This window comes from Ovis canadensis, chromosome 2, assembly GCF_042477335.2.
Source record: "Ovis canadensis isolate MfBH-ARS-UI-01 breed Bighorn chromosome 2, ARS-UI_OviCan_v2, whole genome shotgun sequence".
Lineage (NCBI taxonomy): Eukaryota > Metazoa > Chordata > Mammalia > Artiodactyla > Bovidae > Ovis > Ovis canadensis.
Window position 1 is genome coordinate 82,253,015 of NC_091246.1, and position 27,931 is coordinate 82,280,945.

Genomic DNA, 27,931 nt, shown 5'->3' on the forward strand with positions numbered 1-27,931 from the left:
ATGCCATCCAGCCATCTCATCCTCTGTCGTCCCCTTCTCCTCCTGCCGCCAATCCCTCCCAGCATCAGAGTCTTTTCCAATGAGTCAACTCTTCGAGTGAGGTGGCCAAAGTACTGGAGCTTCAGCTTCAGAATCATTCCCTCCAAAGAAATCCCAGGGCTGATCTCCTTCAGAATGGACTGGTTGGATCTCCTTGCAGTCCAAGGGACTCTCAAGAGTCTTCTCCAATACCACAGTTCAAAAGCATCAATTTTTCGGTGCTCAGCTTTCTTCACAGTCCAACTCTCTGGTAGAAGTATACGAAATATTTCCTTTAAAGCGCCTCAACAGAGACCAGTATAACTCTGGATTCACTTACAGATCCTTACCCAAAGTGGAAGGAGCTTACTGGGCTCTGAATGAGAAATTCTGTAGGCAAAAAAATACTTTTAAGATAAAAAGTAGAAGATATGACCCTGCCGTTGACTGCTCCTAGTCTTAATTGGGAAGACAATTCAGACACACCAATTAAGAAATGAACTGTGATGCTCAATCAGCAAGTGAGTGCAAGATATATTAAACCATGGATGAAAAACTGAATAAAAGAGAGCACAACATTCAAAAGATACTTTGCCTTTTTAAAATACCCTCCTGTCAATAATCTTTTCCCTACCCAAAAGACTCCTTCAACCCACACAGGTCTCATCTTTCTCTGACTATACTCATCTAAACTCTTTCAAGTACCGGATGCAGGTGTCCACTGACAATATCCACATCACTAACCCATCTTGAATCTCTGCTGTCCAACAGTTTTGTACAACTGACTCCAAGTTACATTGATCCTTCCCCTTGAAGAAAACCCACAGTCATTAGAAGTCAGTGGGTAATTCTTTCAATGGTGAAGAGGAATTCAGAACCAGACATCCTTACTCTTCATCTAGAAGATGAGACAGGGGACTTCTCTGAGAAGGAACAAGCTGATTCCCTGTTTTAGAAAGAATGCCTTTGGGAGACAAGAAAGAATCTGGTATGCAGGAGCAGATGCACAGACCATCAATGCCTGCAGTTAGCTCTGTGTAAACTCTGAGAATAATACCTACTGACCTTTCTTAAGCCAGGTCGGATATACAACTTAAAATGACTCCATTTCAAATAGTCAAACAGCTCAAGTACTGACACTTGTATTAGAAAGTCTCATAAAGTTTTGAAAAAGTAAAATTATATACATGAGTGCTTGGTATGCACAATAAAATTTAATTCTATGCTCTTTCCCCTATGAAAACTTAACTCAGAAAGATAAAAAGTCAAGAGAAAAGAGCACTGACTCTAACTTGGAATTAAGAGTGATACAGCCTTGAACAAGGGCCTATCATATGAACCTTAGTTTCCTAGAAAACACACTTACTGTTTGGGTATGTTCTGAGAAGCGAGATAAACACAAATTTCCAGCTCACTGCAAAACACCTACCTCTCTGTTTTTATGATTAATGTTGACCACATATAGATGAGCAGTTCAAGGCCAAGCCTTGCATGGTTTCACAGGGGAAAATATAGGAAGATCTTAAAGGACAATATAAGAATCCTTCATAAAAGAGTATTATTAGGTCCTGTCTCAAAAAAATTATTAACTTCTGACAAACAAACGGAAAGATACTCCAATGGCAGGAAATCCAGGACTACAAACATGTAGTTAATGCAACTGCTCCGGAGGAAGCGTGACGGTAATGAAAGGGCATCGACGAGAGTCTGATGACCTGAGTTAAAATTTCAGCCTGACCCTTTACTAGCTCTACACCCTTGTTATGTCACTCATCTGTCTTTTCTGAACTTGGAATCTATTAATTACAAGTGAATGGCATTCATAAAGTTTTTCTTTCTTTTTTTTTTCCATAAAGTTTTGAAAGAGTAAAATTATTTACATGAGTGCTTGGTATGCAAAATAAAACTTAGTTCTATGCTCTTTCCTCTATGAAAAATTAACTTTGGAAGATAAATAGTATTCATTGCTTGGTGGGGGATGGAGGTTGGCCTATGGATTCAGAGGCCCTATGGATTCATGAGGAGCCTTCAGAGAAAGCACAAAGTAGTTCTCAATTGTGAAACACCCTGGCATCCAAAAGTTCACCTACAAGTCAGTTATGTGGAAGTAGAATTGCTTATTCTTTCAGAGAAACCCTTATCATAAATGTTTATATATATATATATATATATATATATATGTAAGCCTAGACTATTCCTACAAGCTTTCCAAAGACACTAGTGGTTGGATGTCAAGAGGTGGAGAACAATAGAAGGAAATTTTGAGCTGCATTTCTTCTGAATTTTAAAATTTTGTGTCAGTATACAGTGGTTAGATTTAACAAATAATAATACAGGACACCCAGTTTAATCTGAAATTCAGATAAATGAATAAATTCTAGTACAGGTATATCCCACACAACATTTGGGATATAACTGCACTAAACACTAACTTGTTGATTATCTGAAATTCAAATTTAACCAGGGATCTATTATTGTATCTGGCAAGACTACTTATGTGTATATTAGCTTAGGAAAAATGCAAATTTTAAAAACCATTTTTAACCTAAGGAGTCTATGCTTCCTGAAGAACTTCAATGACAAATCCTTTAAAAATCCTCTTAATGATTTTAGCTGTGACCTTTTGATTCTCCAACAAGTGGTTGATAACACTGGTTCCAATCGAGGATAAAAATCAAACAGATTCTTTCATTTCTTTTAGAAACAGAAACTGATTAATTAGGAATCATTTTACTTTTCAACAAGTTGTACTGGTAATGTGTAGGCACAGCTTTTGTGTAGTTGAGAATCATTACTTGAAACATAAAACAAATCATTCTTGCCCAACACAGATTATACGGCAACTAGCAAGTGAAAACGTCTTATGCTAAAAATAATTCTACTAACAGAAACTGCCCCAAATGCATACAATTTTCTAGATATCCTAACTATTTTGACTGTAAAAGGAGTACATCATTAGAAGAGCTTGCTGCAATGGTTTGCGGCTTGTCAAAGTTGCTCAGCATCGGTTAATGCATTTAAATTTAGCATTCATCTCATTCTTAGCTGCCTCAGCGCTACCTGAAGTTAGTAGACAAATGCAAGGCTGTAGTCATTTGTAGGCAATTTGTCAGAAAGTCAATTGGCCATGACACAAAAACTGACACTGGCAGTCATAATTCATATTCTAGGGTTACTGAACGACTGCTCCAAGAGCACAGAAACGTCCAACTCCCCACCAGCATCATGCAATCATCCAACAGAAAACAGTCAGCTCTTTGTGGCATCTGTTCTGTAGGACTTCTCCCTCATTTTTACAGGCTTGATCAGAAAAGCATTTGTGAACAAAATCTTTCTTTTGAAGTTGACATTTATGAATCTCTCCAAACTCCTTCAATAATAATAGAATTTATTCATTCTTTTTTGCTCTTTCAAATCAAAGAAAATCTAGTATTCAGGAACCTTGCCTTTAATGTAAGTCAAATACTGACTGATGGTCTCATCCTTCCTTTATAAAATGGAAAGATAAATTACCTGTCCAAAATGAATATGCTGAGAGGGGTCACAAGCCTACAAAAGAACTCAAATTCTCTTATTTATTGATTCAGCAACTCACAGAGTGCCTACATGATGAGTATGTTTCTGGGTGGGAGAATCAGAGGAATGAGGACACAGTCTGAGAACTCATGGGCCAAGTGAATGGAAGAAGAAAAAAAAAAACAAGTAAACAGATATCGGAAATAATAAGAATACAAAAGAGAGATGCCATTAAACCCAAACTGAAGAGAACAGGGAAAGCTTCCTGGAGGCAGCAACCCCTGCATGGAATTTTAAAAAACAGGTGGGAGATAGGACAGAAGAGGTGATGGAAGGGCTGCCCACACAGAGGCAAGAGCGCACAGCACCTTCTGAGCACTGCAAGCCCTTACTTAGGCCTGGGCTGGGCCTGAAGGACAAGGGAAGAAGAGGTGGCGAGGCTACAGATGTGGCTACAGGGTAAATCACTGAGGGCCCTGGGTGCCATTCACGAAGAGTTTTTTTTTAATTGCAGCTTCTTTTGGTAGAGTGAGAGATAAAGCCAATCTTTGGTTTAGAACGATCACTCTGGTGGAATATCTGTAAAAGAAATAAAAACTGGAAGCAAGACCAGTTAAGAAGCATTTTCAAAGAGACGAAAGTGAAAAGTAAATGAAAATGGGAGACAGATCTGAGGAACAAGAGCTGTAAGCAAAGGATCTGGTGATGTGAAGATAAGGCAGATGAGTCTAGGAAGAACCTCAGCTTTCCTGCTTGAGTTACTGATTGGATGGCAATATTAGCACCATCAAGATTGAGAATATTAAAAAAAAAATAGTAAGTGATATGGTGGTCCTGATCAAGAGTTTAAAAGGCTGAGTGAGTGTTACAGTGCCTTGTAATACTGCTAGGCCCCCCAACTTCATATGTTGAAGCTATAATCCTCAATGAGACTATATTTGGAGATAGGGTTTTTAGGAAATAATCAAGTTTAAATGAGGTTATAAGGGTGGGGTCCTAAACCAAGAGGACTGAAAACCTTATAAGAAGACAAAGAGATATCTATGTTCCTCTCCCTCCTTCCTTTTCCCCCTCTCATCACATGCAAACAACAAAGAAAAGCCATGCTTTTTCTTTGGAAGTACACAGTGAGAAAGTGGCCATCTACAACACCAGGAAGAAATCTCTCACCTGAAACCAAACCCTGCTAGACCTTGAGGGTGAACTTCCCAGCCTTTAGAGCAGTGGGGAAATAACTTTCTACTGTTTCAGCCACCCAGTCTATGGCATTATTTACAGCAGCCTGAACTAATTACTGCAGACTGCAACCTTCCCGCAGCCCCTGCTCCAAGGAATATGCCATTGCACACTATGCTATGCCCCTCTCCTCCTACCACAACCAAGGAAGCAAAGGGTGGGCCCCTCACTCAACGGAAGACAACCTAAGTGCTGACCTAAGAGGTAAAACTGGGCTAGCGTCTCTCTCTTGAGAATTTGAAAGAATAAGCCAATTAGTAGTGGAGCTAGAGTTGAAAAGATAGAAGCAGCATGAGCAAGAATGAAGAAGCTAAGGTGGGGCACACATAGGCTTGAGTCATGAGAGACAGAAAGGGATCAGTGGGCAGAGACAGACGAACACAGCTGACATTAGGAGAGAGGCAAGGACTGCCTGGGAGGCCCAACACAGCTAATGGGCGGAAAACTAGGTAAAACTGGCCCCCAAGAAACAGCCACTGACATCCATTTTTACAGTGCACTCCACTCTGCCAGAGCTAATCTGTATGAGGCTCTCTGTTCCAATCAAACACACCTATTACACTCTGCTTCGGTACAGCATCATACTATCACATCCCAAATAAACCACTATCTTTCTTAAGATGAACCCTTCCTCCTTTAACTAATTCATGCGGAGACTCTACTTCCAATAAAGATTTGAGGGAACTTACAAGCAAATACAACTTTAATATGAAAACTGAGACAATTAAGAATTTTACAAGAGAGATAGTTACTTCAAAAAAACAAAGCATGGGGAACTTCTACTACGGCAGGTGAATAATACTGTAAAGGATTCAGTTTTGATCAGAGCCTGAGAAAAGTCATCAGGTTTAAATCAAACAAATCATAAATCTACGGCTGATACAGGAATGTGAGATCTGACTAACAAGGTTTCATTCTATAAATGAAACCATAGTAACTGTGGAAAACATTCGCAAGTAATGAAAATATTTCTGGCTAAAATATTCTAGTCAAAGGAGAATAGAAATACTTTCACTTCAAACTCCACTAGAAAAATAAGCCAAACATCTATGTTAAAAGTAAAACACTAAAAAAAAAAAAAAAAAAAATAGAATTTACAATTTATAAACCAGGAGGATAAAAGATGGAACAAACCATACTCAAGCAATCTAAAAGAGTTTGGGAATACAGAAAATAAAGAAAAAGGAAAAAGCATCATTAAAAAAAGAGAAATGAAATAAATTCAGATATCCATATTCACAATAGATATAAATGGGTTAAGACTCACTGAAGAACAGGCTCACAATCTGTATCTCAAAATTGAAAATGAGAGTTGTAAACAGTCTGAGGTCAACCTATAATTTTTAATATCTAGAATAATAATATATGCTACACATAAAAAGGTATTTATGTGATTTCATCATTACAACAATGAGTTACTGATAGAAGGACACATTCTAAAATCAATTACAGTTCTAGTTACTTTTAGGAGTGGACAGATGGAAGTGGTAGCTTTTGATCAGAGAGAGGTCAAAAGGTGACTTCAGCTTTCTCTACATTTTTAAGGAAACTATAATTTTAGAATGTTTTAAAGTTATATTTATAAAAATTAATTGAGTTGAAATATTTATGGATAAAGTGCTCAAATGCCTGGTATTTTCTTCCAAAAAATGGAAGAGGAAAGAAGAAACATGACTGGACATGCTATTAAAAGTGAATAATGGATACATGAGGATTCACTATAATATACACATCATAAAGTATACATTATAAAGTTTTCATAACAAAAAAAATAGAAAAATAAGCGATTGACAATAAACATGTGAAAATGTTAATACCTACCTGATTTTGGAGGATGAGACTAGAGCTGATTAGTTCCTTCTTTATTCACAATATTTTTCAAATTCTCCCTATCATCCTGTCCCAACAAAAAAAAGGTTTCACCTTGAACTACTAAATTACTTGGAAAAATATTTTACTATTGGCAAATGCTACCAGAAAGATAATTTCTTCAGGCTAGACCACTTAACCCCCACAAAATGACAGGAAATATTATAAAAAGATTTCTTCAAAATTAGTATTTCATAAGGAATCTGTATTTGTACCATTAAAAACAAATTTATTCTGATTTTCTGATGGCTAGAAGTACTGCTTCTAGCTTTACCGAGCCCTGTGAGATAAGAGCCTTAGAAGCGGATCTATGGCCCCGGATTAGCTAATTCCAGTGAGACTGAGCAGCAGGGCAGTATAAATGACTATTACTGTCCTACTTCCGAACACACACACAGAGCAAACTAAAACCCCCACCACTGGAAACGGTGGGTCAACCCAAGAGAGTACATAAATATAAATTTGTTTCAGTTGAAAGAAAACCTATCTTTCATGTATATGTAAATGATGATTAAATATTATGAACAGTCATACAATATATTTAAGCTAAAATTATAATGTGGGCAAGTAGTGTATTAATCCACATTTGGAAATACATAAATTATAATCATTACTCTGATCAGGAATCTACATACGCAAAACAAATTTGGTGACAAGAATCATCTCATTCCTTTTCGCAGAAATTTTCTAATACGGAGAAAAGAACCTACGGAAAATACGTATCGATATTAGGCTATTTAGTAACTTACAGACACACTTACACAGAAATGTGTTTATACTAACAAACATTAACCTTATTTAATGTTCATTAACTTTATTTTGGTTTTGAAAGCTATTTCCTTTTATTTTTAAGACTGTTGGCCTGAAGTGAAAGGTTCGTTGTCCTTTCAAAAGGTATAACATGTTCTGTCCTTTACTGCAGATTTCCTAAAAGTGCAAAGATACTAATTTTATACCGACATTTTACCAGATACATATCCACTTCCAGTAACACACACATAAATTATATTTTGTGACGCTTTTGAGTCAAGCTCCTTATTTATTGCTCACATTCAAAGACGAAGTCAATTTTATGGTTGAAAACAGCCTTAAAAAACACATAGGGCACAGACAAATGCAAGTTTGCTAAGGTCTGGTGAACTACAATTTAAAAAATAACTATAACAATTTAAACAATAAGAATCAGCAGTGTGGCTGGGATTACAACCTCAGGCTGCTTCATTACTCAATTGACTTTTTGAAAGGCTGGATTTTTTTTTTAATATACTACAAACCAATTAAGTTTATATTCCATTGTACTATATTCATTTCCTTCCTCCTCCATCATCCATATTTTTTTTTTTTTAACAAAAGCCAAGGAGACACACACATACACACTGCTAGAGAACTACAGATTCCAATACCTTCTCTCTGGGCAACCATTTTTATGTATTTTCCATCAATTTTGTTCTCTCTTAAAACAATCATTCCTACAGGAAAGGGACCCTCTCCAAATCAACTCACACCAAATATGGTGACTCAGAAAAAAAATTTAGATGCTTCTGAGAATAAAGATTCAGCCTCTTCTGTTCTCTCATCCCCTAGCTAAACTCAGGAATTTAGGTTGGTGGGCAGTTTGCTCCTGTTTCCCATCACACTGTCAGTATTGAGAGCCAAGCAGCAACAGGCTGGGCACACTTTTTGGACAGAACCAGGCAGGGAAAATGCCTTAGAAAGCATCACTACGAACAAAGCTGGTGGAGGTGATGGAATTCCAGTTGAGCTGTTTCAAATCCTGAAAGACGATGCTGTGAAAGTGCTGCACTCAATATGCCAGCAAATTTGGAAAACTCAGCAGTGGCCACAGGACTGGAAAAGGTCAGTTTTCATTCCAATCCCAAAGAAAGGCAACGCCAAAGAATGCTCAAACTACTACACAATTGCACTCATCTCACACGGTAGTAAAGTATTGCTCAAAATTCTCCAAGCCAGGCTTCAGCAATACATGAACCATGAACTTCCTGATGTTCAGGCTGGTTTTAGAAAAGGCAGAGGAACCAGAGATCAAATTGCCAACATCTGCTGGATCATCAAAAAAGCAAGAGAGTTCCAATGAAACATCTATTTCTGCTTTATTGACTGTGCCAAATCCTTGACTGTGTGGATCACAATAAACTGTGGAAAATTCTGAAAGAGATGGGAATACCAGACCACCTGACTGGCCTCTTGAGAAACCTGTATGCAGGTCAGGAAGCAACAGTTAGAACTGGACATGGAACAACAGACTGGTTCCAAATAGGAAAAGGAGTACGTCAAGGCTGTATATTGTCACCTTGCTTATTTAACTTTTATGCAGAGTACATCATGAGAAACGCTGGACTGGAAGAAACACAAGCTGGAATCAAGATTGCCAGAAGAAATATCAATAACCTCAGATATGCAGATGACACCACCCTAACGGCAGAAAATGAAGAGGAACTAAAGAGCCTCTTGATGAAAGTGAAAGAGGAGAGTGAAAAAGTTGGCTTAAAGCTCAACATTCAGAAAACGAAGATCATGGCATCTCATCCCATCACTTCATGGGAAATAGATGGGGAAACAGTTGGAAACAGTGTCAGACTTTATTTTGGGGGCTCCAAAATCACTGCAGATGGTGACTGCAGCCATGAAATTAAAAGATGCTTACTCCTTGGAAGGAAAGTTATGACCAACCTAGGTAGCATAGTTAAAAGCAGAAACATTACTTTGCCAAAAAAGGTCCGTCTAGTCAAGGCTATGGTTTTTCCAGTGGTCATGTATGGATGTGAGAGCTGGACTGTGAAGAAGGCTGAGCGCTGAAGAATCGATGCTTTTGAACTGTGGTGTTGGAGAAGACTCTTGAGAGTCCCTTGGACTGCAAGGAGATCCAACCAGTCCATTCTGAAGGTGATCAGCCCTGGGTGTTCTGTAGAAGGAATGATGCTAAAGCTGAAACTCCAGTACTTTGGCCACCTCAGACAAAGAGTTGACTCATTGGAAAAGACCCTGATGCTGGGAGGGATTGGCGGCAGGAGGAGAAGGGGACGACAGAGGATGAGATGGCTGGATGGCATCACCAACTCGAAGGACATGAGTCTGAGTGAACTCCGGGAGTTGGTGATGGACAGGAGGCCTGGCGTGCTGTGATTCATGGGGTCGCAAAGAGTCGGACGCCACTGAGCGACTGAACTGAACAGAACTGAACTGAGGCAGGGGAATTCCTCCAAGGGCTGCCCCTGAAGGCAAACAACACTGGGTCCATATCAGACTGCAGAGGCAGCCAGCTGCTCATACAGCACTCACTCCAGCCTCATAACTGAACTGAGGGAAACCAAACATGGAGAGGGGGATTAACTCTGCCACAGAATCCTCAGGTGTCATTCCACAACTGGCAACCAATCCACCAGAGAAATTACTTCAGGCACCTGCCTCCTGCCCTTTACCTGCCTGGAACGGAGCAATTCTCCAGTGGGCAGGGCCAATGGTGTCCCTGGCGCTTAGAAAAAGCAGAAATACACAAAGCGTCCCTATAGGACCCTGTAACATGTCCCGGCAGCTACCAGTCAGTTCTGTGTTAAGACTGACCAACTGCAAGAGGAGGTGATAAACGAATCTCTGTCATTCCTGGCTGCCCTCTCAGAGGTGAGTTTGTGAGATCTCAGTTAACAATACTGGCATATAACAAAACAATTGATGGCTTTGTCAGTTGTGACTTAATGATTCCTTAGGGGGAAGCCCTAAAGAAAGACAAACTTTTCAACACAGATACACTGTGGAACTAGGAGATGGAAGGTCAGAACATTACAACCATACTGCTTCAACTTACCTCCCCATCTAACTAGTTCATGCTCTTCATCCAAGGTCATCCAAGGGCTTTGCCCCATAATTTAAAAAATAACTCTACATTCACCATTCCCAAACAGTTTTTCCTGTTCTGGAATATTTTCTACAAAAATTATGAAGCGTTGTCTATCATATCGCCACTTAGCTATCATTTAGCTGTAAGTACTAAACGTAATTGGATATTTTTATTTTTCCCCATCAATCAGTGCTTCCTAAATTCAGTCTGAGGCTTTCATGATTTCCCCCTGCTGAATTTGGGTGGAAACAAAGACAACGTTTACAAACTTTAACCAAAAAAGGGCAGCCTCAAATTTCTAACAGGAAACCCTCTGGGAAGAAAACAGCATACTGAAATGTGATTTAACTTATCTGTTTTTCTTTCCTGGACTATGCTTGTGGTGACTAGAGGTCTGCACCCATGTTGACTCAGTTTCAACCCTTTGCTGTGCTGAGAAGTACCAGGCATGTGCTGAGAAGGGCTCACAAAAGATCATGCTCTCTTGCTCTGAGTCCATTCTTTGCAATATTTGTCATGGAGCATTTAGAACCCTTAAGTTTAGCTGGCAGAAGAAGTTAATGCACTTTTGCAATTATTAGTGCTTAATAATTTCAAATATCATATGTAAAGACATCAGAAAAGTTTGTGACCTTTTACCAAAACAACTTGTTAAAACCTTATTTTGCTGATAAGGAGTAAAAGGTCAGAGAGATTACTAACTTTCCCAAGATCACACAACTCAGACCTTTCATTAAGCAATCCTATTTCTATAGCCATTATAATGCAGGGGCACTGTAAAGTTTATATAATAAAACATCAGTAACTGTCTGAAAGTTTCAACAAAAGGTAGTCTTAATTCATCTACAAAAGGATATGGGGATAGAAAAAAAGGAAGAAATAATAAGCTTAAAAATCTTACTCTGTTAGATTGGGTGTCTATTAAATTCCTTAAACAATGAACTGTTTCATTTTCCATGTCATTTTGTGGATTTTTTTTTAAGCAACTTTATTGCTGAAGTACAAATTAACCACCAAATATTCCCTTAAAGAGCCAAAGGTTTCCTAATATATATTCACCACTGGAATATTTAAAATGTAGGTGTGTTGTAATCCACAACTAAGCCAATAATTTGTCATTTAAGACTGTTAAAACATGCTCTTCAATAACAACTGATAATAAAACTGTATATAAGAATTGGTTTCTACTATAATAACTCTTCCACAAGTGAGTTTTTTAGACAATGAACTGGCATTTATTTTTACTCTTTGAAATGAAACCATTTATGAAATAGCTGTCATATATCCCTATCTTCTTAAACACAGCATATGTGCTTCACAAACATGCATACGTTTAAACCTACCAATAGCTCAATATTAGATATACCCACTTTCAAGTAAGAAAACTGAGGCTCAAAGATTAAAGTATTTTCTCCTATACTCGTGAAGTATGTAAGCACCAGAGCTACTAACATTAAAAGCCAATCTGAGTTTGACTGACATCAAAGCCAAGTGCCTTCCACCAAATCATAGCTCTGTGTTCTCATAATAATACTACAGGAAAGAAAATAGCTACTTACCTTCAGATAAGTAGCCTCAGACAGCCATGCTTTCAGAGGTCCTAAACTGCTACTATAAGGCTCTCTTGAAAACACATTCTTACCATTTCACTAGTTGAGATCTTGGGCAAGTCACTTAACTTCTTGGAGCTGCTGTTGTAAAGTAAGCATTAACAATAACATATGCAAAATGCCTAGAAGAAACAGGCATACAAAAGCTATCACTGCTATCACTATTCCGTCTTCTAGTGTCTGCACCAACTCAATGGACATGAGCTTGGGTAAACTCCGGGAGTTGGTGATGGACAGGGAAGCCTGGCATTCTGCAGTCCATGGGGTCGCAAAGAGTCAGGCAGGACTGAGCGACTGAACTGAACTGAGTGTCTGCTGTTTCCAATTTGAACGTAACTCTTTAACAGGAATGAAAATTTGATCATTTCTGACCTTGGTCTTGTAAGTTACACCATGTCTTACCTATGTAGTAAATAAAGCATTTAGCTTTAGGACAGCTTTCCCATTGCTGAAAAATACACGTACTTTTTGTACTATTGAAGATCCTCCAAATCACTCCCTCTAAAATACTTCAAAGAAGTAGAAATGAACCCAAAGAAAGTGTAATCCAAAATTCAGCTTAGTCAAAGAACTGACACTTTAAAAAGTGTTACGTTACCAACCAGAGGAGACAGACGGAGAGGGAATAGACGTGGTGTCTGACAAGACAGAGGTAAATGAACAGGAAGAAAGGAAGAAGAAATACTGAGGTGAGGAAGCTGAAAGGGGGAAGAAACAGAAAGCTGAAGGACAGCAAAGCAAGTTAGAAAGCCCTGAAAAAAGTCCTTAGCATTCGCCAGGCTAACAGGAGGCGGAGGGCGTGCTGATTAAGGTCACAGATGCCCAGAAGAACTGAATCATCTCCCTGCCAATGTGAAATCTGATCTCAAAGGAAGAACTGCAAGGCAATCTTCCTGTACCCAAACACAGTAAAACTCACTACATTTGAGTCACTATCCTTTGAGTCAGTTATCAGAATCTCCTGAGATAAAGTATGTGAAAATGCTTAGAAAATGGGAAGTTATACAAGCATTAGGCATTATGATTACTATCAATGGTATTAGCATCAGAATGGCTAACTGATGCTGTTGTTTCCTATCCCTAGCTTAAGAAAATCAATAACCATAAAAAATTATATATACACAGCACTATTTTAGCAAGTTTTAAATAAGCACTTACATTTCCCGAAGCATAAAGCACAGGCAGATTCAGCAGGAAGATACTTGCACCAGATACTTCTGTTCTCATACAAATAAATACACACTTTCACATCTAATTTTCGTAATTGTTTTTTTGTTGTTTTTAAGAAAGCCATCCTAAATTCTATAAACTTTAAGCGCCCCCCTCAAAAGAAACAAACTGTACTATCTGCCTCTATCACTAAACCATACGGCAAAGAAAAATAAAGACAGGTACCTTGCTTCCGAGCTCTCAATTTTGTAGAAAACAGTACATAATTACACTGCAACAAGATGTGCTAAATTTTGGGAGAATAAAAAGAATCCAATGCTATCAGAATGAGTCAGGGAAAAAAAAAAAAAACTGGGAACATGACATGTGAATCATCCTGAAAGCCCTGCAACTTGGGATAGGAGGGACAGCCAGGGAGGGAATGGCGTCTCTTACAAACGGAAAGACACCTGCTAAGACAACAAAACCACATTATTCAATGACAATGGTTCTGCAGCACAAGGCTGCCCCACTAGACCGGAGAGGAAAGCCATGTTTTCGTGGCCTTCGTGGGACTCTGCCCCACAGGGGGAGAGCAGTGAATTTTAGATACGTGGGGCAGGGGTGGTAGGAAGAGGCGGGGTTGCTAAAATTTATTTTCTGGGGAAAAAAAAATTCTGGCAATATGCTACATAGTTCATCAAAAATAGAAAAGAACTAGGGATTCCCCTGGTGGTCCAGTGGTTAAGCCTCAGCGCTTCCAACATAAGGGGCCCAGGTTCCGTCCTGCAAACCAAGGGTTCATGAGCCTCAACTGAAGATTCCTTACAACATAACTAAGAAAAAAATCCCATAATTCTCAACCAAATTGTGACCTGGCACAGCCAAAGAAATAAATATTTTTTAAAAAATAGTAAAGAACTAATAATAGTACAAACAGATGTTAAGTTGTTAAAAACAGCCCAGTCCGGGGCGAGGCGGCGGGGGATGCAGAAATGTGAGCAAGATTAATGCCAAGAAACAAGAGAGGTGATACAGACACACACATTAGAGAGTATTAAAAGGACCAGTGACCACTAGTTGTGTGTTTGGGACAGGTGTAATGAGTGAATGACAGCAACAGAGGTCAACTCTCAGCATTTCTAATCTGGGAAACTAAAAATACCAGAGCATCATTAGCTTAAAGAGCAGAAAAAGAAATGTTACTTAGAGAAAGGGGGTAGAAATACATTCCTTTTGGACATATTGAGCTTTAAATGTCTAGAAAACAGGAAATAATAGAATTTAGGCTCCATGAGGGTAGGAACTTTTGTTTTTGTTTTTTTAAACATTGTTGATTTCTTTTTCTCACCGGACTATATCACCAGCCCCAGAAACAGTGGCTGGCCCAAAGTGGGCACTCAATAAATATTTATTGAAAGCATCAATCAATTACATAAGTGAATCTAAGGAGAAAAAAATTTGGAAGTATAAATCAGGGAATCACTGGCCTAAAGATGTTGCTGAAGATAAAGAAGATTAATCAGCGAGAAAATAGAGATTAAGGAGAGAACAGAAACTGGTACTCTGGGAAACGCAGACATTTAAAAACAGAATATAAGAATTACTTTAGGGGTAAAAATCCATTAGAAGTAAGTAAGGACTCTTCACGCTTTATCACTCTCAACATGTACTAACAAAACTCCCACCAGCGCCAATACTCTAGGCCAGGTTACTGTTTATTTAGCTGACCCTAAATAAGGATCATCACTGACATCATATTTGACATCACTTTGGTTCCTATACTAATGTGATAACAAATGACTTATGGAAAGTGAAAGTCGCTCAGTCAAGTCCGACTCTTTGCGACCCCATGGACTGTGTAGTCCATGGAATTCTCCAGGCCAGAATACTGGAGTGAGTAGCCGTTCCCTCCAGGGGATCTTCCCAGCCCAGGGATCGAACCCAGGTCTCTGGCATTGCAGGCAGATTCTCTACCAGCTGAGCCACAAGGGAAGTCCTTGACTTATGGAAGATAACCTTAATCAAGTCAAATTAAATATAGAAGATTAAAATATCTTAGACATCAAACAATTATTTGTAAGAAAAATTCAAAATCCTAGTGGAATCAAAATATTCCAGCCAGATCCAAGATGAAATAATATCTACATACATGGAAAATCTGGGCTTCCCAGGGAGCTCAGTGGTAAAGAATTTGCCTACCAACGCAAGAAACGCAAGAGACGCAGGTTCAATCCCTGAGGGAAAATCCCCTGGAGCAGGAAATGGCAACCTACTCCAGTACTCTTGCCTGGGAAATCCTACAGACAGAAAAGCCTGGTGGGCTACAGTCTACAGGGTCACAAAGTGTTGGAAATGACTGAGCACACACACACACAAAACATGCGGGGAAAAAAATCTAAAAAATCAGTGATCAGGCTCTCTTATTTACCTCCATGCTGCTGCTGCTGCTGCTAAGTCGTTTCAGTCATGTCCGACTCTGTGCGACCCCATAGATGGCAGCCCACCAGGCTCCCCCGTCCCTGGGATTGTCCAGGCAGGAACACTGGAGTGGGTTGCCGTTGCCCTCTCTAGTGCAGGAAAGTGAAAAGTAAAAGTGAAGTCACTCAGTCGTGTCTGTCTCTTGGCGACCCCATGGACTGCAGCCCACCAGACTCTTCCTGAAGTACTGGAGTGGGTTGCCAGTGCCTTCTCCGACCTCCATACTAAACCAAAACAAATTCACCTCTAGATCTTCCACTACCTGAACAGGCAAACACTCAAAAATAAATTAAAGTTTGTCCACAGTAACTGAAACCAATGTTTTTCATAACCTGTACTAAAAACTCTCTAGAGAGAATGCTGTATCCCTCTGACAGCAAAGAGATGCCACTCTCTAAACCAGCTGATAAGCTCATCAGGCAGTGGTAGTCTACACTGCTGAAGACACACTGAGGAAAATCAGCTGATAATTTCCATCATGCTGGCCAGATTCCAAGTTGCTCAGATAAGGGAAAATTATACAAAGAAGTCAAAAGTAATATGAATCTACTCAAACACAAACCTTAGCCATATAAGATAAGCAAGTGTGGGCCAATTCAATCCCCTAATTACTAATTCAGAAATAATTATAACAGGCTACACTATTTAGTTACCTTATGTAATTCCATAGGACTCACTAAGGCCATCCTAACAACCTAGTATTTTCTCTCTAAAAACAAATTAAAAGATCTTATTCTTTCAATAAACATGACTATTTGCTTCTTAATTAACCCATCTAATATTTAATCACAAACATTAACTGTATTTTACTATGGCACTTAAAGGGCTGTTAAAATTAAGACTGTAAGCCAACTTTCACTTTTGCAATAATCCAGAGAGTGTACCTGCTTTAAATGGTGTTGTTCTGGGGTTTGTAGTTTTTGTTATTACACATAATTTCAATCAAGTGATGAGAAAGTAGCAACAAACATATAAATGTTAAAAATGGCCTGAGAAATCTGAATGACCCCAGTAAGAATAACATGTTTTCATAAAATAATGACTATCCCTTCTCCAATTCCTGGTGTGTCCAATGATCTTAGGTATAACACACTTTGGGGGGGGGGGCAATTATTTGGATAATTCGGGCACCAAATTACTCCTTTGTTATCCAATTTATTATATGATTGTTACATAAAGTTGTCAAAAGAAGTAACCAATAAATCTTTCAAAAATTGTAAGAGCTACCAAAAATATGCACAAGGGTCAGGAGAACTAGGCAAGCACTCTGGAATAAAGCTTGGGGCTCAATATTAAGAGTGACTTCACAACGTCATATACAAAATCTTGTGGAAAGCCTCAATACTCATGCAACTTTTTTTTATACTACCTGACATCTTCAAAAATTAGAAAAATTTAAACCTCCTTATTTTACAATTTACTAGGCTTTTTTAAAAAACAAAACATAACATATATTTTGAAACTTCAACTAACATTAAATAAGGGTATTCAAATTTTATGTTGATCTAAAGGGACAGGAATTTAAGAAGATAGAATAAAACTATCAAATACAAAAGTCTGACCCAACACAGTTGAAACCAAACAAGCACACTACAAGACAACAAAGTATAAGATAATCCTGAACTATTAAAAAAAAAAAAAACCTCTAAATGGTATATTCATATAATGAATTAATACTCAGCAATAAACAGTAAAAAACCACGAGTAAAGGCAACACGGATAAACTCAAAATAGAGTCAAAGCAGTCAGACACAAAGAGAGCACTGTATGACTCCATCTATTTAAAGCTCTAGAGAATGCAAACTAATCTATAGTGACAGAAAGCAGATCAGTGGTTACTTGGAGATGGGGAAGTAGGAGAGGCAGGAAAGGATTACCAAGGGGCATGAGAAAAAATCTGCCAGGGATGGACATGCTCAGTCTTGACTGCCAGGATGGTTTCACAAGGGCCAAAACTCAACAAACTATACAATTTCAATACATGGAAGTTTATCATATGTGAACTTCGATTATATTAATACCTCAGTAAAATACTTAAACAAGCCCTCCCCACTCCTTGAGAAAAGGGGAGAGCCTAAACATCCTGAGTTTAGCAACCAACAGATTATTCACTGAATTTAACAGAGCAGTCTAGGGAGAAAAATCCAGGCCAGGGGGGACTGTTTAGACAGACAAAGATGTTGATAGATATATGGCTATGGCTATAGACAAATAGCTGAGAAAAGAAGAGAAGCTAAAGCAAAGGAGAAAAGGAAAGATACACCCATTTCAATGCAGAGTTCCAAAGAATAGCAAGGAGAGATAAGAAAGTCTTCCTCAATGATCAGTGCAAAGAAATAGAGGAACACAATAGAAAGGGAAAGACTAGAGATCTCAAGAAAATTAGAGATCTCAAGGGAACATTTCATGCAAAGATGGCCACAATAAAGGACAGAAATGGTATAGAACAAACAGAAGTAGAAGATATTAAGAGGGGGTAGGCAAGAATACACAGAAGAACCGTACAAAAAAGATGTTCATGGCCCAGACAATCATGATAGTGTGATCAGTCACCCACAGTCACACATCCTGGAATGCGAAGTCAACTGGGCCTTAGGAAGTATCACTACGAACAAAGCTAGTGGAGGTGATGGAATTCTAGTTGAGCTATTTCACATCCTAAAAGATGACGCTGTGGAAGTGCAGCACTCAATATGCCCACAAATCTGGCAAACTCAGCAGTGGCTACCGGACTGGAAAAGGTCAGTTTTCATTCCAAACCCAAAGAAAGGCAATGCCAAAGAATGTTCAAACTACCACACAAATGCACTCATCTCACACACTAATAAAGTAATACTCAAAATTCTCCAAGCCAGGCTTCAACAGTACGTGAACCATGAACTTCCAGATGTTCAAGCTGGTTTTAGAAAAGGCAGAGGAACCAGAGATCAAATTGCCAACATCTGCTGGATCATCAAAAAAGCAAGAGAGTTCCAGAAAAACATCTACTTTTCCTTTATTGACTATGCCAAAGCCTTTGACTGTGTGGATCAGAATAAACTGTGGAAAATTCTGAAAGAGATGGGAATACCAGACCACCTGACCTACCTCCTGAGAAACTATACGCAGGTCAAGAAGTAACAGTTAGAACTGGACATGGAACAACAGACTGATTCCAAATCAGGAAAGGAATACGCCAAGGCTGTGTATTGTTACCCTGCTTATTTAACTTATACGCACAGTATACCATGCAAAATGCTGGGTTGGATGAAGCACAAGCTGGAATTGAGATTGCCGAGAGAAATATCACTAACCTCAGATACGCAGATGACACCACCCTTATGGCAGAAAGCAAAGAACTAATGAGTTTCTTGATGAAAGTGAAAGAGGAGAGTGAAAAAGTTGGCTTAAAGCTCAACATTCAGAAAACTAAGATCATGGATGGCATCCAGTCCAATCACTTCATGGCAAATAGTTGGGGAAACAATAGAAACAGTGAGAGAGATTATTTTTATGGGCTCCAAAACCTATGAATGATGGTCACCCAGATGGTGACTACAGCCATGAAATTAAAAGACGCTAGTTCCTTGGAAGGAAAGCTGCTGCTGCTGCTGTTAAATTGTTTCAGTCATGTCCGACTCTATGTGACCCCATAGATGGCAGCCCACCAGGCTCCCCTGTTCCTGGGATTCTCCAGGCAAGAACGCTGAAGTGGGCTACCATTTCCGCTATGACAAACCTAAACTGCATATTAAAAATCAGAGACATTACTCTGCCAACAAAGGTCTGTCTAGTCAAAGCTATGGTTTTTCCATTAGTCATGTATGGATGTGAGAGTTGGACTATAAAGAAAGCTGAGTGCTGAAGAATTGATGCTTTTGAACTGTGGTGTTGGAGAAGACTTTTGAGAGTCCCTCGGACTGCAAGGGGATCCAACCAGTCCATCCTAAAGGAAATCAGTCCTGAATATTCATTTGAAGGACTGATGCTGAAGCTGAAGCTCCAATACCTGGCCACCACTGTAAAAGACCCTGATGCTGGGAATGACTGAAGGCGGGAGGAGAAGGGGACAACAGAGGATGAGATGGTTGGATGGTATCACTGACACAATGGACAGGAGTTTGAGAAGGCTCCGGGAGTTGGTGATGGACAGGGAAGGCTGGCATGCTGCAGTCCATGAGGTCGCAAAGAGAAGGGCACAACTGAGCAACTGAACTGAATTGATAAGAGGGATAAATACACACACATATATATGTATATTCTGCAGATTTAATAAGTATAAAGAGGCATTCCAGCACTGTTCTTTTTCTAAAAGAGAACAGCATGACTACATTCACCACTCCCAGATAAATCATGAATGAAGTAGCCAAGCAGGGGGTCAATGTCAGTCAAAAGCCCACTGACTCCTATAGCTGAGGCCCTCCAGTGCTACAGTAGGAAATAAATGTTGCCCAGAGGCAGACTTCATGTTTGACTTACTAAAACAAATTACCTTCGAAAGCCTGGGGTGGATCGGGGGATACTTGACTTAAACCTTTTCAACATTATCCAGTAAAGCCTTAGACAAACTGGACCTGTTGGTGAAGGGCAGAACTAGCAACTTACAAGAGAAGCTAGCCATTCCTTATATCGGAGGACCTTTTTAAGTGCAGAATAATCTTTGGTATTTATGGTTCTGTTGTCACAGTTTTGTCAGTTTAGTGATGTCCTATGAGCAGTGGATAACAGATTCCCATTATCATTTTCTTCAGCTAGGTCCCTGAAGCAAGGCATACTAGGGCCCACCTAATTACATATTGTAAAGTTAATCCAAATTAACTACAGGTCTATAAGAACATTTAATTTTAAGCCCAGATCAAGATTTAAACATGCCTTCTCCACTGGCGTCCTATGTACCACATGATGCTCAGCCATATTATACCTCCTTAAAGAGTCAAGAGACACTAGTTCTAACGGATGCTATTAAGGTCAATTCAAATGCATGGATGTTTAATAATCTCAAATTATCCTCACTGAGAAGAATGACAATTAGTGAAAACTACTGATCAACAGTTGTACTTGTTCATTTGTATATCAAAACAATCTGGGGGTCCTCATTTCACAAAATACTTGTTTTCTTTAGGGAGGGATAGCAGCACCTAGGTGGGAGAAGGCACTGGTGACCCACTCCAGTACTCTTGCCTGGCAAATCCCATGGTTAGAGGAGCCTGGTAGGCTGCAGTCCATAGGGTCACTAAGAGTCGGACACGACTGAGCAACTTCACTTTCACTTTTCACTTTCATGCATTGGAGAAGGAAATGGCAACCCACTCCAGTGTTCTTGCCTGGAGAATCCCAGGAATGGGGGAGCCTGGTGGGCTGCCATCTACTGGGTCACACAGAGTCGGACACGACCGAAGTGACTTAGCAGCAGCAGCTAGGTGAGAGAACTATAGCTAAGTTTTCAGCTTCTTTGCACCTGCCTATGTCATCCATACTTTTCAATGTGCTTTCTTAATCATCAAAATAAGTTACTAAAGGAAAAAACTATCTTATGTATTTTACTGTAACTAGTTTTAAAACATAAGTAATAGAGTAAATGAAAAGCATTCCTAAACGTATTCTTACTGTCAACATTAAATGATCAGCACAGACGAAATAGGTTTTTCCTTAAGTTTTTGTTTTGGTTTTTTGTTGTCTAGTAACATGTTTCTGTTTTTTCCTTTCTTACAAGTGTTTTACTTTTCGCTTATAATGAATGCTGATTTTGCAGATGTAAATAAAACTGAAAGGAAGACAAAGATAACAATTCCGTAGACCAAACAAATTTAACTACCACAATCAAGAATTTAAAAAAAAGCAGGAATTTAGGTATTGTTTTACCTTTTTTTAAAAAAAATCAGCTCCCCAAATTTGGAAGAACTGCTTTAACATTTCTCTAACAAATATAATTTCATCACTTCAAAAAAGTTTTTATTTTATGATATAAGATATAAATTACTTTTTAAATTATATTTTTTTCAAATGGAGACTAAATTTCTGGGGGAGAAAAAGACTTTGCCAAATATTTGCCCACAAAATGTGCACAGGATATGCACATAATTGTCAGGTCAATATAATCTAAATAACAAATAATACTGTTTTAATCACACTCCAAAACCATCACAAGATGCTGACAATGCTAATAGTTCATCTTTGCCCAATTTAATGTTTTACTCATTTTGTGAGAGAATAAATATTTTAAGAAAATTGATGCTTTTATGAAAGACTTCAAAAGAAAACTAATTTTGTCTACAAAAAGGACAATTTCCCAGTAAACATCAAAAGAGACAAAATGAGTGGCCTCAGACCAAAGATAAAATACCTTTTTCCTCACATAACAGTTTCCCCTTCTTTCCAAACATCAAATTACCATAGTAATGCTTAGTTACACCACCACAGTAGCCTCCTACAGGACTTCCCTCCCTGACTACCGTAACAGTCTAGTTCTTCAAGGTCTGACGAATTTACAACTTACAGTCTGAGAGCCTTACAGTGTCTGTAAGAATTTATCATTGTGCCTCCCCCCAAATTTATATGCTGAAGTTCTAACCTCCAGTACTTCAAAATGTGACAGTAATCTTCTGGAACACTGTATTTATTTTGTGCTCTCTCCAGCGCCTAATTCAGTTCCTCCTATCTCCTAATCTATTACTATCTACTCAATGAATGACTATCTTAGACCTTCTTGGGAAGTGTCTCACAGGAAAGCAAGGATATCAGTTTTCTCTATCTAGAAACAGTTCATCTCCTTATTCTTATCCGCCCATGTGGAAATGAAACTGAAGTCACTCAGTCGTGTTCCACTCTTTCTGACTCCATGAACTGTAGCCCACCAGACTCCTCATCCATGGAATTTTCCAGGCAAGGAATCTACAGTGGGTTGCCATTTCCTTCTCCAGGGGATCTTCCCAATCCAGGGATCGAACCCCAGTCTCCTGCACTACAGGCATTCTCTTTACTGTCTGAACCACGAGGCAAGCCCTCACCCATGTGGAATCCACTATAATTATTTAAGTACAGCATATCAACTTTACCATACTACATGTCATTTCCAATTGTATTTATACTGATGCTCTTTTATGCAGGAAACTAATTTACAAGAGAAAATAATTGTGTTCTTGTTATAAATATGGGGTTGATAATGTTATGTAACAATGTACTAATAACAATATCAAATGAACTGCTTCTTTAGGCCAAATGTGTTTCAAGAGCACATGTGACTATTTAGAAAATAATATCATTCACATGCACCATCAAGCCATCCTGAATTGTACGGGAAGCTGTTTACTTCTTCACTCAATTACAGAATCTTCGGCTGATAGACATGTAGCTTGCTCTAATAACATATAGGAACATTTCTAATCCAATATGTTATCTCTGCCCAAAGATCTTTTGTGAAAAGCACAGAGGGCTTTGTTCAGTTCAGTTCAGTTGCTCAGTCGTGTCCAACTCTTTGCGACCCCATGAATCGCAGCACGCCAGGCCTCCCTGTCCATCGAGTCCGTGATGCCATCCAGCCATCTCATCCTCGCTCGTCCCCTTCTCCTCCTGCCCCCAGTCCCTCCCAGCATCAGAGTCTTTTCCAATGAGTCAACTCTTCAGATGAGGTGGCCAAAGTACTGGAGTTTCAGCTTCAGCATCATTCTTTCCAAAGAAATCCCAGGGTTGATCTCCTTCAGAATGGACTGGGTGGATCTCTTTGCAGTCCAAGGGACTCTCAAAGAGTCTTCTCCAACACCACACTTCAAAAGCATCAATTCTTCGGCGCTCCGCCTTCTTCACAGTCCAACTCTCACATCCATACATGACCACAGGAAAAACCATAGCCTTGATTAGACGGACCTTAGTCGGCAAAGTAACGTCTCTGCTTTTGAAAATACTATCTAGGTTGGTCATAACTTTTCTTCCAAGGAGTAAGCGTCTTTTAATTTCATGGCTGCAGTCACCATCTGCAGTGATTTTGGAGCCCAAAAAAATAAAGTCTGACACTGTTTCTACTGTTTCCCCATCTATTTCCCATGAAGTGAGAGGGCTTTGTGCATATTGTAAATATACAAAATGGAGCAACTCAACCTGAGTCCAGTCTATGATATCAGACTTCAGATGTAATCTGGAGAAAATCATCTGCTCTTAACACAGGACAGTATCTTCCAGGCAATTAACTGCTACTCTCCAGCTTCAAATCCCTTAATCTAAAACCTAGACAATGGGTGCATTTCTTTGGAAAGCAGAGCCCCTCCACCACAGCAGCTAAAGACCTGAATCAATGTGAAATTACATTTCAAGGCCTTCCAAAAACATCTCAGAGCACCAAGCCTTGCAGACATGTAGTCAACTCTGGGGACAGCCTCTACTCTGACAACACATTTATGCATTCAAAAGTTACCTGACATGAAAAGAGGACTGCAGGGACGAAACAGGGCACTGCCTACATGCCAGAAATTTGGAACACAACAAAACCTGACTTCTGCCTCTCCCTTCCCCAGCAACAACCACCACTGGGCTCAGGCACTACAATGAAGCAGTGTGTTAAAGGAAGAAAGGAAACCAGAAACAAGTGAAGGGAAAAGAAATACTGAAAAGAGCCAAGGAAATGGGAGGGAAGGTATTACATGTGAGCAATCTAGTAGTAAAACATTGAGATAAACATTGATTTTTTGTTTGTTTTACAAATAAGGTAGGCAAGACAAGCGCTGATGAGTCAAGGAGCCCCCCAAACTACCTTTGCCGTAGGTGACAACTTGCCTGTGGAAAGGAACTTATGACACCCCCTAACCTCTGCTTCTCTCTACATAAATAAACAAAAATATAGTTATCAAAACTGCTCAGGTAGCAGAGTAACTAGATGTCACCAGAACTCACTGCAGAGCACCTTGAGATATAGCTATCTATATTAAACATAAGATAACTAAATATATAGTTTCTGCTAATCGGAAACCCCACTTTAGGCTCGATTCTAAAAAAGAAAGATGCCAAAAGGTTAAGAAAACTTTTTGAGAGTGAAACGTGGAAATGAGAAAATCCAGCACATTAACTTGCCCAACTACTGGGGAACAGTCTGCCATTTCCTAGGATACCAGAAACAGGACTTAAAAGGCAATGAAATTAAACAATACACTCATCACAAGAGGGAGTATGTAAGCAATACTTCTGAAGCCTGATCTTGATTGGCAACTTTTTCTGTAGAGTAAGACAGTAAACTTTTGGGACTCTGAAGGCTATCCATCTCTATCTCAACTATGCAACCAATCAACTATGTCACTGCTTCTGTGAAACCAGATACCAAGAGTAAGAATGCACCACGGACAAAAGGAATGAGTGTGGCTGTGCTCCAATTAAACTTTATGGGCACTGAAATTTGATTTTCATGTAATTTTCACGTCATGAAGTGTTATTCTTTTGATTGCGTTTTTCGACCATTTAAAAGTGTACAAACCATCCAAAGCTCTTAAACTTCAGGGGAAAAAACCAGGCTGCGGCAGAAGATTTGGCCCATGGCTCTTAAGTTTACATATCTCTGCTTTTAAGGATTTTCCTGTCAACTGTGAGGAGCAGAGTGTGCAGTACAGCCCAGTCTAGATAAATGTCGCCCATTTATAAACTAGCCCATTAGCAAGCAGGAAATCTGGGCATCCCAGACAAAATTATCTCCACCACCCTCCAAAGCTTCCAGCCCCTCCCTCAGGCAAGGGTGCAGGTGCAGTCACCTTGAGCTTTGCATTGCATTAGAACTCTAGCCAAGGAACTTCAAGTTTTGGGTTTTTTTTTTTTTAATTCAACTGCCTAATTCTACCAAGGGCTAAAGCAAGTATTAAGCAAATTTAGATGATGCAATTCTTAGATAAAGTTCACTTTAGTCACCTATACCCAAACGTACATGTAATCTTGAAAGCCCACTGCATCACCTTGTAAGTTTTTCACACTAGATGTTATTTATTCTTAAAAGGCAACCTAAATGAGAAATGTCCAGAGAAAAGGAGTGTTTACACCATGGCTGTCCAACAAAGCTGGATGACAAGTTTGGCCACTTTTCAGATTATTCCCCTCTCGACATCAAAAGAACTTGGAGAGGTTTCCTTCTAGGCTGGTGAAAGTAAGGTCCTCTCATCTGGTATCTCTGAAACATTAGCTGCCACCCGCTCCCATTTCGCCCAAGGCACATAGCGCCCATACCCAGGTTCTGCCCTAGCAGAGCGACCTCAGCACCCCCAGCCGCGGAGATGGAGGCAGACGTCCCGCCGCCCTCGACTCGCCGGCGGACACTGAGGAGCGGCGGCCACCTCCGGCCTTCGCACGGCCCCTCCTCCTCTCCGCAGTCCCAGCTTGAATTTCCACGCGATCTACAGGAAAGAATAGCCCAGCCTTTGTGCCTCTGTAAGAACGCAAGCAAGAATTTACACCATCACCACCGGTGAAACAAACACACACACATACACGCACAGCGTATTCGGAGCAGCGCTTCCCTAGAAACATCCGGCATCCTGAGGCTGCGAAATTGCAGACAAAGGCGCCCCACTGGCGCGGGCTGGGTGGGGGGGGGGGGGGGGGGAGGAGAGCAGAGGGGGGGAGGCGAGAGAAAAATGCTCCCACCAACGCGGACACGAGATGTTAAGGGCACGGGCGCTAGGGGGAGGGGTGAGGAGTGGGGGCGGGTACCAGTGAGCCGCCCGTTCTGGGTGCCCCGCTGCAGCCGAGGCGAGGATCGCCAGTCTAGGGGCGCATCCCCATCCCTGCCGACCCTCGCGGAGCGATCGAGTGGGCGTCCGGCCTGAGGCGCGGCCAACAGCAACAGGCGCCCGTGCCAGGCCCGGGACTCCCCTCCCTGCCACCCTTACTATGCCCTTCCAGGCGAACGAAAAGATGAAACTTTTCAGCCTCTTAAGAGTCAACAAGAGCAGAAGAGGAGGGAAGTGGATTAAAGAACCAGGACGACCGCTCGGGAACCCGGCGAGTCGCAAAGGAAACTTCCAGACTCCCATTCTTTTCAAGAGCCAAAGAAGCAGCGACTTCTCGGTAGCGCGGGGTGGGGCAAGCTCACCCCTCCCGCCGCCCGCGCCGAGCGCCCAGCCCCCGGCACCCGCGCACCTTCCCAGCCGGGGCGCGCGCAGGCCGCGGGGGCGCGCTCCGGCCTCCCGGCCCGGGCCCCGGCGCCGCTTACCCGGCTCGCGACGGCCGCCCTCGGCGGGAACGCTAAAGGGGCGGGGGGTGGGGACGCGGGGAGCCTCGCCTCGCCCACGCTTGCTCTCTTCTGTCGCGGAGTAACGGCCCGGCGAGGAGCTTCGGAATGAACGCGCACAGACGCTCCCGCGCGACCGAGAAACTTAATCCCGCCCGAGCACCGGCGGCCCGAAGCCAGCTTCAGCCTCCGTCGCCCCCTCCCGCTGCGTGCGCCGCACTTGCGCCAACCGGGGCTGCCGCGGAGGCGGCGGCGTTGGCGGCGGTGAGGCTCGGGCCGCCCGGGCTGCGTGACGCCTGCGGCCGGCGGGGCGGCGGGCGCGCCTCGGCCAATCAGGGGGCGCGGCCCAGCCGGCCGGCCCGGGGTTTAAACCAGCTCGGCGGGCGCTCGGCTGGGGTGTGGGGAGTGGGCTACGCGAGGTTGTTGGGGAGAAGCCCCGTTTAATTCCAGTGTCAAATTTTAAAAAAAAGAAGCGTTCATTTGGACAAGTCTGCCCCATGCAATATTTGGGATATTCTTCTACACTAAATTCTTATACACTTCCCTGGTGGTTCAGATGATAAAGCATCTGCCTACAATGCGAGAGACCTGGGTTCAATCCCTAGGTCGGGAAGTTCTCCTGGAGAAAGAAATGGCAACCCACTCCAGTAGTCTTTCCTGGAAAATCCCATGGACGGAGGAACCTAGTAGGCTGCAGTCCAGGGGGTCGCAAAGAGTCGGACACGACTGAGCAACTTCACTTTCACTTTCTATACACTAAAAAACTGTTTATCTGAAATTCGGATTTAACTGAGCAGCCTTGATTTTATTTGCTAAATCTGGCAACCTTTGGGAACTTATTTCTGAGAACCTCTTTTTTTTTCTTTTGAATCCCAACGGAAAGGGCCACCCACTCCAGTATTCTTGCTTGGAGAATTCCATGGACTGACTACAGTCCATGGGGTCACAAAGAGGTGGACACGACTGAGCGACCAACACACACTCTCTCTCTCCCTCACACTCTGTCACAGTCTGTCTGTC

General features: G+C 40.9%; 1 protein-coding gene across 10 annotated transcripts in view; it reads right to left on the reverse strand.

Moving 5' to 3' along the window:
- The window catches only part of MPDZ (multiple PDZ domain crumbs cell polarity complex component), a 175,573-nt gene extending 148,319 nt beyond the window's left edge, over positions 1-27,254 (reverse strand). For all 10 annotated transcript variants that reach the window (XM_069576572.1, XM_069576571.1, XM_069576568.1 and 7 more), the window contains exon 1: positions 26,894-27,254. The gene's annotated coding sequence lies outside the window, so the exon portion shown is untranslated. The remainder of the gene's footprint in view (positions 1-26,893) is intronic.
- Between the last annotated feature and the right edge of the window lie 677 nt (positions 27,255-27,931).